At 41.2% G+C, this 12400-nt stretch overlaps 1 pseudogene; it reads right to left on the bottom strand.

The window, feature by feature from the left end:
* Window positions 1-1271: 1271 nt before the first annotated feature.
* Window positions 1272-9063, bottom strand: LOC101604011 (annotated as a pseudogene).
* Between the last annotated feature and the right edge of the window lie 3337 nt (window positions 9064-12400).

Below are 12400 nucleotides of genomic sequence, written 5' to 3'. Positions count from 1 at the left end.
TTATTGGAAAGGAGATGTGGGCAGGGAATGAAGAAGTTTCCTCTAATTCAAGAGGATGGAAACAGTCCTGGCTACCCATGACAGTGGGATGTGCAGGGTCTCTGGCCAGACCAAGGTCTAAATGGGAAGACACTAGTCAGTCACAGTCATGGGAGTGCTGCAAAGGCCTGGCTTCAGGCTCAGGAACCATACAGTTACCTGGGGCAGGTCCCCTGCACATTCATCATGAACTATACAAAATGAAGCTGTGCATGAGTTAATTACAAAAGAGTCATATTTACAAGAATCTGTACTCACATTTGAAACGCTCAGAAAATTGTCATCTATATATCACAAGTTGCTAGACCAAAGTATTAAAAATGAGATAAAGTTATACATTTGTCTTCTCAATTCTTTTCAAAAGGCTTTATATTTTTAAAGCACATATATGCTACTTTCCATTAACAAGACCAATGAAGAAACCAAGCAGCCCAGCCTTCCCTGAGCTCCTGGTGGCCTTGAGCCAAGTGGCTAGGCCAGAGGACAGTACTCAGCATTGGGACAGGGAGCTGGCCCACAGCGCAGAACAGAATGCTAAAACCGAACAGGAGAAGGAAGATGTGTTTGGCTAACACTTTGACATTAAATAAAAGAGGCAAACAAGATGAAAACATGCAGCCCTGCCAGCCAGATTAGACCATGCAGGGACACAGGTGACCTTGAAAACTGGCACCAAGAAAGCTGGGAGCCAGGCCTGACCACATTCTTGCTTAAAAAAAAAAAAAAACACCTGTATTTCAACCACTTGAGTGTGTCTCCTGGCCCTGGCAGGGATCATGTGCACAGAAGAACAGGAAAGGCGAGAGGAGCCACCCTGGCCACTGCCAGCTCATGAAGTAACTAAAATGGATGTAGTGCAAATGTTGCAATCAAGTACTATGGGCGCTCACTACCTGCTTATCTTAAGGGCGATGCAGCAATGTGGAGCCAAAGGCAGGACCTTGCCTTCAATCTGGTGCCTGTATTCTCAACCACAGAAAGAGCCCCATTTCTCCTTTGTGTGTGGGACAGGGGTTGGCAGGGCCTGCCTTGTCACATGTTAGTTGAGGTCCTGGGTCCAGATATCAGGGCACACATTTGTGCTTCACTTTTCAGTGTATGTACACTGCTGGTAGCAGTAGGCTAAGGATGGACAGAATATCTGGGCCCCTTGTCCTAAGGCAGAGCACTCAGCCCAAACCCACCTCTGAACATCCTAAAGCCTTTCAACATTGGTACAGAGGGGCATGTCCTTAGGGGAGCTCTGCTGTTCTTAGGTAGGCACCAGGCCTCGGGGTGCCATACAGGGTCACTGAGGCAATATGGTTGTTCTGCATAACCTGGTGGGAGAAGAGGATAGGATAGTGAGTCAAGAAGGAAGAATGTAGGCAGGTCATGAACTCAGGGTTGGAGCTAAAGAATATGCATGACAAATCTGCAAACAGGCCTGGACTTCTTGACCTGAAAACTTCTAATTCATGCTACTGGGGTTCTCCTTTGCCCAAAGATCTGCTGTTCATCATTGGATACATAGCCTTTATCAAACCCATATCCAACCTTTCTGGGAGTACTAGCAGTCTGTTTAAGGTGTGACATCCTGACAGAAAATAGTGCTATTTAATCTCCTAAATTACCTCCAGAGGCACTTACCCACAAGTATATAGAGTCACATGGCACTCAAAGGTCCCAATACACATAAGTTAGGCCCCACTTTCTATGAGGTTCTTCCTCCCTGCTATAGATACAAATAGGTGATGCTTGTTACCTCTCATCTTTTTGGATATAGACTGCTCAAGGCTCTGCATCAGATTTCCCTAACATCATTTCTAAACCTTCAGACAGGGTTACTGAAGAAAGAGTTCATCTGACCAGCATAACAGTTTGTCTGTACTATAACCACGAAGCCCCTAGCAGCTTATTTTTAGATGTTCCAGGACTTACCTCAAAGATCATCTGATGAAGACCAAAGCAGAATGTGGAGCCAAATGGGTTGGTGTTGTTTGGGGAGGAGGACCCTTTCAGGACAACAGGTTTCTCCACAGGGTGGCCCAGGAGCTTCTGGATGTTATCCCCCTGCAAAAGGAATAGGGGCAGCATGGGTAAAGAGGCATCAAAACGTATCTGTGACTAATGGCTGACCCAGTGGACATGGCCTCAGACTGCTGGTAAGCTCATGCCCACCTCCTTCTAAGGCTGTTATCAGCTGTAAGAGCTCTATCTATTTACTTGCTGTAGGTTGTGCATGTTTCAGTGTGACCACCTGCATTTGAACTCACAGCGGTGGTGGTAAATGTTAAAATTATAATGCCCAGGGTAATTGATATGTAAGACAAACTTCTTCACTTTGTGTGTATTTGTATCAAAGAGAATATCCACTCCAAGAGTGAAGTATTTAAACCAGTAGTCATTGCATTTGGATGGAACTTGTTTATGAGAGGAAGGAAAATGGATTTTCATCTTGTCTTCTGGTTTATAGAAGACCTGTGTAGAGAGCCAGGCATGCTAAGAACATCTTGGCAAGAATCACCAAAATACACTGAACATTCAGATACCTGCATCTTGACATCTGTAAGTAGGCCAGGTCCACAACCTGCAGCAAGTAGGCGAAGTCACAACCCTGAGGGTCCTGTTCCATCTTGAAGAACACCTACATTCTCAGCATACACATTTCCTAGGAAACAGCTCAGGGGCATCACCAGAGCCTTAGTATCCTGTAGGCTATTTCCACTATAGATGTACATGCGTCTTACAGTTGCTCCATAGGGTATCTGAAGAGAAGCTAGACCATGGGCAAAACTGGGCTCCAGGATGTGTCGTGCCAAAAGACTGGTCAATTTGCTCAATGGTAGGAGCTATGGCTTGAGAGTTAAAATGCACCCCATGATATTTTAACCTTACTTTAGTCAAGTCATATACTTGAACCACCTTAAGCCTCTGACTGAAAGCATCAAACAGTAGTTTGATCCCGTCCTGAGTCAGGTTAAGGATGAGGTCATGGCTTAAAAGAGACTGCTCACTGAACTTGGATATTTTTGCAGGGCTTCTGAGGAATGGCTACTGCTGAGCCAGAGGCATTTCCTTAAAAAATGAAGAGTTTTGTCAAGCATGGTGGCATACTACTATAATCCCACCACACGGGAAGTGTAGGCAGGAACATCAGTAGTTCAAGGCTAGTCTCTGCTACATAGTGAGTTCAAGAACAGTCTCATATCTGGCTTTTATGTGGGTGTCAGGGATACTAACTCAGGTCTTAATGTTTGCATGGCAAACACTTTACCAATGAGCCATCACCCCAGCCTCGGAGAGGTGGTCTTAATAGGTATCAGGCTATATTAACAAATAAAAAACATAACCTCTTTTTTCCATATTTACAGCTGGGGAAATTGGTAATTCCCCAAGATTATAATTAGTTGGGGTTATAGTTGGATTTGAATTCAAACACGGTATGATTTTTTTTTTTTTTTTTTTTTTTTTTTTTTTGCCCACAAATCAGGTATGATTTTTTTTTTTTTTTGCCACTTTTTTGCTTTGAAATTTTTTTGAGACAGGGTCTCAATATGTATCCCAGGCTAGTTTCTAATGTGGCAGTCCTGCTGCCTTTGGCACCCAAGTGCTGGGATTATAGGCATGAGCCACCATGCCTAGCTATAATAGCTCCTGAGATTGCAATTCCTTGATGATGGAAATTTCCATGGTATACAATTTAACTTGGGATATTTGTCGAACATGCAGATTGCTGGACAGCCAGAAATCTTGTCATTTATCAAAAGTGACTTAAAAATATTTTTATTTATTTATTTGAGAGAGAGAGAAAGAGAATGGGTGTGCCAGGGCCTCTAGCCACTGAAAACAAACTCCAGAGGCATGTGCCACCTTGTGCACATAGTTTATGCAGGTACTGGGAATTGAACCTGGGCCCTTATGCTTTGAAAGGAAGCACCTTAACCACCAAGCCAACTCTCCAGCCCAAGAGTGACTTTTTAAGATCTGCATATTACTTATACTGAGGCATCCTGCTCCATAGGTTCACCAGAATACCAGAATGAGTCACTGTTTGCAAACATGTCCTTGTGAGGCAGTTGAAAAGCCTTGGTAAGTTGTCAGTACTTCTGGTGTTTGTAGTCAGTTGTTTTTTTTGTCAGTATTTTTGGAAGTTGGTTTACAAGAGAAGAGGAAGTAGTCTCCACCTGGTATTTCCATGCTTCAGTAGTTAAGTTCTTACTGTCAAAGATTGTTTTGCTTAACAAAATCTTTTAATTTTGGTGAGGTAGGACAAAGTAATAAATAGTAAATGTCTAATGTATTATAAATGCTATATTGAATCTTTTTCACCATAGTGATAGATAAATTACATTGAGTAAAGTTAGCCATGCGAGTGAGTCACACTTGTAATCTCAGCAATCAGGAGGTTGAGATGACACAGGAAGATCATTACATTAATTTGAGGCCAGCATGGGCCATATAGCAAAGACTGTCTCAATAAAGCAACAAAATAGTTGTATTAAGCTAAGCAGTATCTTGTGTTTTCCTACCTTCTTCCCCTCTTTTTTTACCTTTTCATTTTTCTTTGCATCTTTCTTCCTTCCTTTCTTTCTTTCTTTCTTCCTTTCTTTCTCTCTCTCTCTCTCCCTCCCTCTCTCTCTCTCTCTCTCTCTCTCTCTCTCTTTCTTTCTTTCTTTCTTTCTTTCTTTCTGAAAGGGTCTCCCTATAACCTGACTTTAGCCCTAGTATTCCAGACTGGCCTTGAACTTAGCTCTCCTCCCATTATCGATAATCTTCTGGATTCTGGGATTAAGGTGTTCACCACCATGACAAGTTCTACTCCTATTTTTAGCACTTTCCGCTGCCTTTCCATGTGTTGGAGACTGTCATAGCTGAGTGGGAATATCACACATGTAGACACTCTCCTTTCTTGTAAGTCCTTATGAAGCTGGATGGTGAAGAATCTTTCTTTTCTTTTTTTATGGTGGCAGCAATCAAACATAGGGTCTTGAATGTACTAGATGAGTGCTGTGCTGTTGAACTACATCTTTGCCTCTGTGAAGGATATCTTTGAAGAGTGTTTTAGAGTCTGCTAGATCTTACTAGTGAGTAACCACGAAAAAGAAGAGGAAAGATAGCAGTGAGTCAGGTAAGTAGGGGGGAAAAAGCAGACTCTGCCCTCACGTCCTACCAGGGAGTCTCTTAGTAATCCCATTTCCAGGACACAAGTAGTTTCAAAATCTGCAACTGACTCTACAATGTAACTTTTTCAAAAGCGGTTTCAGTAGACCATATGCTTATCCAGTCGATGATCACCAATGTTTAGAGTCAGAATACTGAAATGGTTCCCAAGTAAGCTGGGTGGAAGAACCTCCTGTTTTTTGTTTTGTTTTGTTTTTTGTTTTTTTCTGGGAATTATACCCAAAGCCTCATGCATGCTAAGCATATGCTTTGCCACTGAGGTATACCACTAGCCCCTAAGTTCTTGTTTTTTTGGTTTTTTCAAGGTAGATTCTCACTCTAGTCCAGGCTGACCTGGAATTCACTATGTAGTCTCAAGGTGACCTCGAACTCACAGCAATCCTCCTACTTCTGCCTCCAAAGTGCTGGGTTTAAATGTGTAAAAACCATGCCCAGCTAAGCTCCTGTTTTCTTAAGGCTTTGTTGGAACATAGTCATCTTCATTTTGTGGTACAGTGGAATTGAGTGGTTGTGATAGACTATATGGTCTTCAGAGCCTGAAGTATAACCATCTGGCCCCTTACAGAAAACTTGCCCACTCCTGACATAGGCTCAACCTCTTCTTCCTATTTACTTTCTGTGGTACATGCCTTTATAATGGATGCTACAACATGAAGTCTTTTTACTTCTGAATTTCTTCCCATGAAAATTAAGATCAAGGCAGTGACCTTGGGACAACTCAGAAGGTGTCATGGTGCTGGAAAGAAGTGACTAGAGTACCGAGTAACATCTCAATCACATCTTCCAAGGCTCGGGGTCTAATGCTGAAGAAGTGGCGGAAAGAATGTAAAAGCCAAAGGAAGGGTTGGACTCCTTACAACGTGCTCCCTCCAGACATAAAATGTCCTGGATATCCATGACCTCATAGTGCCTGACACTACCTACACAAGACCATCATAAGAGGAGGGAAAGATCACGACATCAAAATAAAAGAGAGACTTATTGAGATGGGGAGGGGATATGATGGAGAATGAATTTCAAAGGGGAAAGTGGGGGGGGGGGGGTAAGGGAGGGTATTGCCATGGGATATTTTTTATAATCATGGAAAATGTTTTTAAAAATTGAGAAAAAATAAAATAAGATTAAAAAAAAGGAAAGTTAATGGGGGGAGGGAGGGAATTACCATGGGATTTTTTTAAATAATCATGGAAAATGCTAGTAAAAATTTAAAAAATTTAAAAAATTTTTAAAAAAGAAAGTTAAGATCAAGAAAGTACATTCACATAGTTAGGTATGGTGGTAGATACCTGTAATCCCAGCGCTCAGGCGGTAGAGGCAGGAAGAGCAGTTCAAGGTGAGCCTTAGCTACATAAGACCCTGTCTCACCTCCCTCCTCCCAGTTACATTTACAAGTTGGGTTACATACACAAACAAAAACTATGTTATACATGTCTCATAGTTATCTAATCTATTCTATTTGGTTTTTCCATTTCTTTCTTTTCAAGGATATCTTTTAAAATGTACTCCTTGTTGAATATCTAAAAACTTATAACATCCCACACATACTAGGCAAATGCTACCACTGTACTGTACTCCCAGTCACTGTGGTCCCCCCCCACACACACACACCTTGTGGTGCTGGGGATCAGCCTTGGGATTTGTGCATGCTTAATCACTGAGCAGTACCCTAGTTCTCCCATTTTGTAATTTTTTTTTAAATATTTATTTATTTATTTGAGAGAGAAAAAGACAGAGAGAGAGAGATCGTGAGTGAGCACCAGGGCCTCCGGCTACTGCAAATGAATTCCAGACACATGAGCCACTTTGCGTATCTGGCTTCACATGGGTACTGGGGAATTGAACATGGATCCTTAGGCTTTTTAGGTCAGTGCCTTAACTGCTGAGTCATTTTTCCAGCCCCTATTTTCTATTTTAAGTGTTTTGAAGTTTTGTTTTGTGGTACTGAGGATTGAACCTAGGCTCTCATGTTTACCACTAGGCAAATGCTTTACCAGTGAGCCACATCTCTAACTCTTTATTATTTCATTATTTTGAGGAAGTTGTTAGTTTCTTTGGGAGGCTTTGAATTTTTTAAACAATGTTTTATTTATTTATTTGAGAGAGAGATAGGATGCATTGCATTGCAAATGAACTCCAGACTCATTCACCACTTTGTGCATCTGGCTTTAAGTAAATACTGGGGAATTGAACCTGGGCTTTGCAAGCAAATGCCTTTAACCATTAAGCCATCTCCCCAGCCCATGACTTTTAATTTCTGAACCTCCCAAGTAGGTGGCATTGTAAGACTGTGCCACCAGGCCTGACATCTTCATATTTTTTGTTTTGTTTTGTTTTATCTTACTTTTTTTTTTTTAAGCTGGGGATGGAACCCAGGACCTTAAACATGCTACTAGGTACTTTACCATTAACTATATCCCCGGCTCTCTTTTTCTTTTATTTTTTTAAGAATTTTTAAAAAACATTTATTTTTATTTATGTGAGAAAAAGACATGGGTAGGGGGTAGAGTGAGAGAGAATAACCTCCAATCACTGCAAATGAACTCCAGATGCATGTGCCACCTTACATATCTGGCTTATGTGGGTCCTGGGGAATTGAACCAAGGTCCTTTGACTTTGCAGGCAAGTACTTTAACTGCTAAGCCATCTCTCCAGCTTTTAAAAAAAAATATTTATTTGAGAGCGAGAAAGACATAGGGGGAGAGAAAGAAAGAGAATGGTCTCTTTTCCTTTTTAAACATTTAGAATTTGGCCTTTTCTATGTGTATATTATTTTTTAGTTTTTTATTAACAACATATGTACAAACAATATACCATGATCATAATCTGTCCCACCTACCCCTCTCTCTCCCTCCCACCCCCTCCACTGAATCCTTTCCAACTAGTTTTCTTTTGTTTAAATATTTTTAAATTTTTTATTTATTTATGGGGGGTAGAGAATGGGCATGCCAGGGCCTCTAGCCACCGCAAATGAATTCTAGACACCTGTGCTAGCATTTGTATCTGGCTTAACGTGGGTTCTGGGGAGTTGAACCTAGTTCTTTTAAGCTTTGCAGGCCAGTGCCTAAACCACTAAGCCATCTCTCCAGCCCTAATTTCCTATTTTGATGTCATCATTTCCCCTGGTATTATGCAGGTCTTATGTAGGTAACATTGATGAGGCATGAATGCCACAACCACTTTGTGTCTCAAGACAGTACTGCAAAGCATTCCCACTCTTTTTCTTGGTTCTTATACTATTTCCACCACCTCCGAAGTGGTCCCTGAGCCTTGGAGGGTATGACAGAGATCACACTCATGCTAAACATTCCACTGTCACTTCTTAGCACTTTGATGAGTTTTTTTGTTTCCCCAGTGGTCTCCACCATCTGAAAAGAGAAGCTTCTCTAACCAAAAGTGAGATTATTAGCGTTAATATATGGGCTTAAACATAAGTGTTTAGAAGGCAGTTTGGTGAGCATAATATATGCATTTAGCCAGACAACAATAGTTTTCACTCACCTAGGGCTTATGACTTCACCAGCCATGGGCTTTTGATTTAGTATCCAGTACAAGGCATGAATTTGCTCCTATAAAGCTGGTTTCAAATCTAATCAGAGAGCCACTGTTTTCTCCCATAACTGACATGTCACCATTGCACCAGTTGACACATTTGGCCTGGCTGGCCCATTGTAAAACTTGAAGGGTCCCCTAATGATTAAGATAGAACTTGGTTATTGTTTTTTTTTCCCTCTTGTAGACTCTTGAACTGTGTGGAGTATTCCCTGACGTATTCTCTGTAGGGTTGGCTTTTATCATGGAAAGTTTTCCTTTCACCTTCTATTATGACAGGTACTTTTGCTGGGTGTAGTAGTTGGCAGCCATAGCCTTTTAAACTTTAGTATACTCCATTCCAAACCCTTCTGGCTTTTAGAGTTTACATTGAAAAAAATCAGAGGTAATTCCAATGGTATTACCTTTGTATGCAATGAGCTATTTTTTTGCTTGCTGTTTTTAACAGTGTGTTCATTGTTAAGAGTTTTCACTATAGTGTGTTGTGGAGAGCTTCTTTTGTCCTAAATACTGGGTGTTCGGTGAGCTTTTTGTATATAGATGGGTCTCTTTTGCAAGAGTAAGGAAATTTTCATCAGTAATTTTATTAAAGAAGTTATCTATGAATTTGGCCTGTATTTCTTCCCCTTGTATACCCATGATCTGGATATTTGGTCTTTTTAGGGTATCTCACAATTAACTCATATTCTGTTCACACACTTTTGAAGTTCTAAAATTCTGTTTTCTGTTGGTAAGGCTTTCTAGGGAGACTTTTTTTAAGGGGTTATTTGATTTTTTTCTTCAATGCATTTTTCTGTATCATTTTCATCACTTTATTGAATTCCATTTGCACATCCCATTTTACTTTTTGTTTGTTTGTTTGTTGAGTTAGCATCTTGCTCGAGCCCAGGCTGACCTGGAATTCATTATTTAGTCTCTGGGTGGCCTCAAAACTCACGGTGATCCTCCTACCTCTGCCTCCTGAGTACTGTGATTAAAGGCATGCACCACCTTGCCTAACTACATCTATTTTTTAACAATTTTTTTTGTTCATTTTTATTTATTTATTTGAGAGCGACAGACAGAGAGAGAAAGGCAGATAGAGAGAGAGAGAATGGGTGTGCCAGGGCCTCCAGCCACTGCAAATGAACTCCAGACACGTGCACCCCCTTGTCCATCTGGCTAACGTGGGTCCTGGGGAATGGAGCCTTGAACTGGGGTCCTTAGGCTTCACAGGCAGGGGCTTATCCGCTAAGCCATCTCTCCAGCCCTGACTACATCTATTTGTTGACCTACCTTAAATTAATTTATCTGTCTATTAAGCTCTCTCTTAATTTTCTTCAGTTATGTTTAGACAAGCAAATAAGAACTTTCTGTTGTTTCACTTGCAGTTCATTTATGATACTTTTTAGGGGTTTTCTTCTCATTGTACCATCCATTTGTTCATAGTCTCATTGAGTTTGTTTAATATGCTTATCATGCTTTCATTTTGGGATTTTATGTCTGGAATATCCTCTATGTTTTCATTGGAAGCTTTCATTGTGGGACTAGGCATTCTTGGTGTAGATCTCTCCACTTGTTTTCCTGCGTTGTTTTGCACTGAGCTTTGCCCATTTCAAGGTAGATGTCATGTTTTGTTAAGGATGTAGCAATTAATGGTTATTTTGGGATCTTTGAAAAGTGTTGTGTTGAGGTTTGATGCACTTGGGAGTGGGATGACATTTTATCCACAGGTTTTGGTTGGGTACTCTTGGATCTGGAGAGGATCTTTCTTGTGTACACTGTCTCTTAGTGGTTCATTGTGAGACTTAGAGACCTGGCCATGTCTGTGGCCAAATAGGATCCTCTTCTCCCCTTGCTTCTTTTTGGCCCTTGGTAGTGAGATTTTCTGCAGCTGCTGATGGTAAGCTCAAGGGGACGGGGGAAATCCCACTACTGGGGCTGGGTCTTAGTCAGGATATGTGAAGGGCTGTCTGGCTCTTGCAGCTGTGTGGATGATAAAGATCTCTATTTGTAACTCCACTCTGACCTTTGCAACTGTGAAGAAGGGACTGGTGCTTTCGTGAGGACCACTTTGCATATAGAAGTCTGGCAGAGTTCTTGCTTGTACATGTTCTTGTGGCGTATTGGGTTGTATGTGGTGTTCAGGCAGGTTGCCTGGTTGACTGAGCACCCTAATAGGACAGAGTGTGGTGGTCAGGTGGCCCCCACTTGTCTTAGCTGCCCATGGAGGTCAGGGAGACTTATCAGCCTGAGTCATGCCTGGAGATTGAGCTATTCACCTGCTCACTTGACTCAGGAGTTGGAAAGCCAGCTTTTTAATGCTTTTAAAGTAGCATATATTAATTATAACAATAACAGGTTTCATTACATTTTCAAAAATTTACATAATATTTTTCAATCATATCTCACTCTCACTAATGTGGATTTTTTGTTTTTTTTTTTTTTTTTTTTTTTTTTTTTTCGAAGTAGGGTCTCACTCTAGCCCAGGCTGACCTGGAATTCACTATGGAGTCTCAGGGTGGCCTCTAATTCATGGCAATCCTCCTACCTCTGTCTCCCGAGTGATGGGATTAAAGGCGTGCGCCACCACGCTCAGCTTCCAACTTGTCTTAATATCGAATGATTTTACAGATGACTGGGGCTTTTGTAAAATCTTGGGACACTTGAAATTCTCTTCATGTTTTGGAATTTTTTGTCTGGGGGATGTGGAACAGGGTCTTGGTATGTTGTTGCCTAAACTGTCCTGGAAGTGTCGGACTTAATTATCCTATTGCATTACCTTTCTGAGTCACTAGGACTATAGGTCCATGCCCTCTGTACCTGACTACATAGAATTTTAACATTAGATAAAGGATGTTATATGGTCATAAGTAGAATTCCCAGTATGTCAGTATCAGTGTCAGTGTAAACCATAGTGCTCCTTAATGGATGTGTCCATTATTTATTTCTGTAGCAGAATCTGAAAATATGGTTGACACCTGCTCTCCCACAGAGAGAGAAATCATAAAAAGTCCTTGTCAAAACTGGGCATGCAGGATTGCCAAAAGTTTTAGACTAGCCTAAGACTACAGAGTGAGTTCTAGGTTAGCATAGGCTAGAATAAGACCCTACCTCAAATGGGGGGAAAAAAATCCTTTTATGTTATTGGGGAAACCAGCTGCTCTCTGATCAGCCTGATATCTTGCCTAGTATTGAAAAACTTAATGAAAAACCCATGGCTTTGGAGTTCATAAAGCTCTATGAGGGAAACTACTACTGTTTTCTGGCTAAATGGCTATATTATGCCCACTAAACTGCCCTCTAAGTACTTACATATATTAATGCTACTCTAACTTTTGGTTAGAGAAGCTTCTCTTTTCAGATGGCGATGACCCCGGGGGTGACTCATAACTCACCATAGTGCTGAGAAGAAGTGACAGTGGAGTATGAAGCACTAAATGAGTCATCTCTATCACACCCTCCAAGGCTCAGGGATTGTTGCAGAAGAGGTGGCAGAAAGACTCTAAGAGCCAAAGGAAGGGAAAGAGTGCTTTACAATAATGTCTTCCAGACACAAAGTGGCCATGATATTAATGAGCTCACAGTGGCTGATGCCACACACAAGACCTTCATAACAGGAGGAAAAAAAATGATGGCATCAAAATAGAGGACAGACTAGTTGGAAAGA

This window comes from Jaculus jaculus, chromosome X, assembly GCF_020740685.1.
Source record: "Jaculus jaculus isolate mJacJac1 chromosome X, mJacJac1.mat.Y.cur, whole genome shotgun sequence".
NCBI classification, from domain to species: domain Eukaryota; kingdom Metazoa; phylum Chordata; class Mammalia; order Rodentia; family Dipodidae; genus Jaculus; species Jaculus jaculus.
This window is presented reverse-complemented; position numbering and strand designations above follow the sequence as displayed.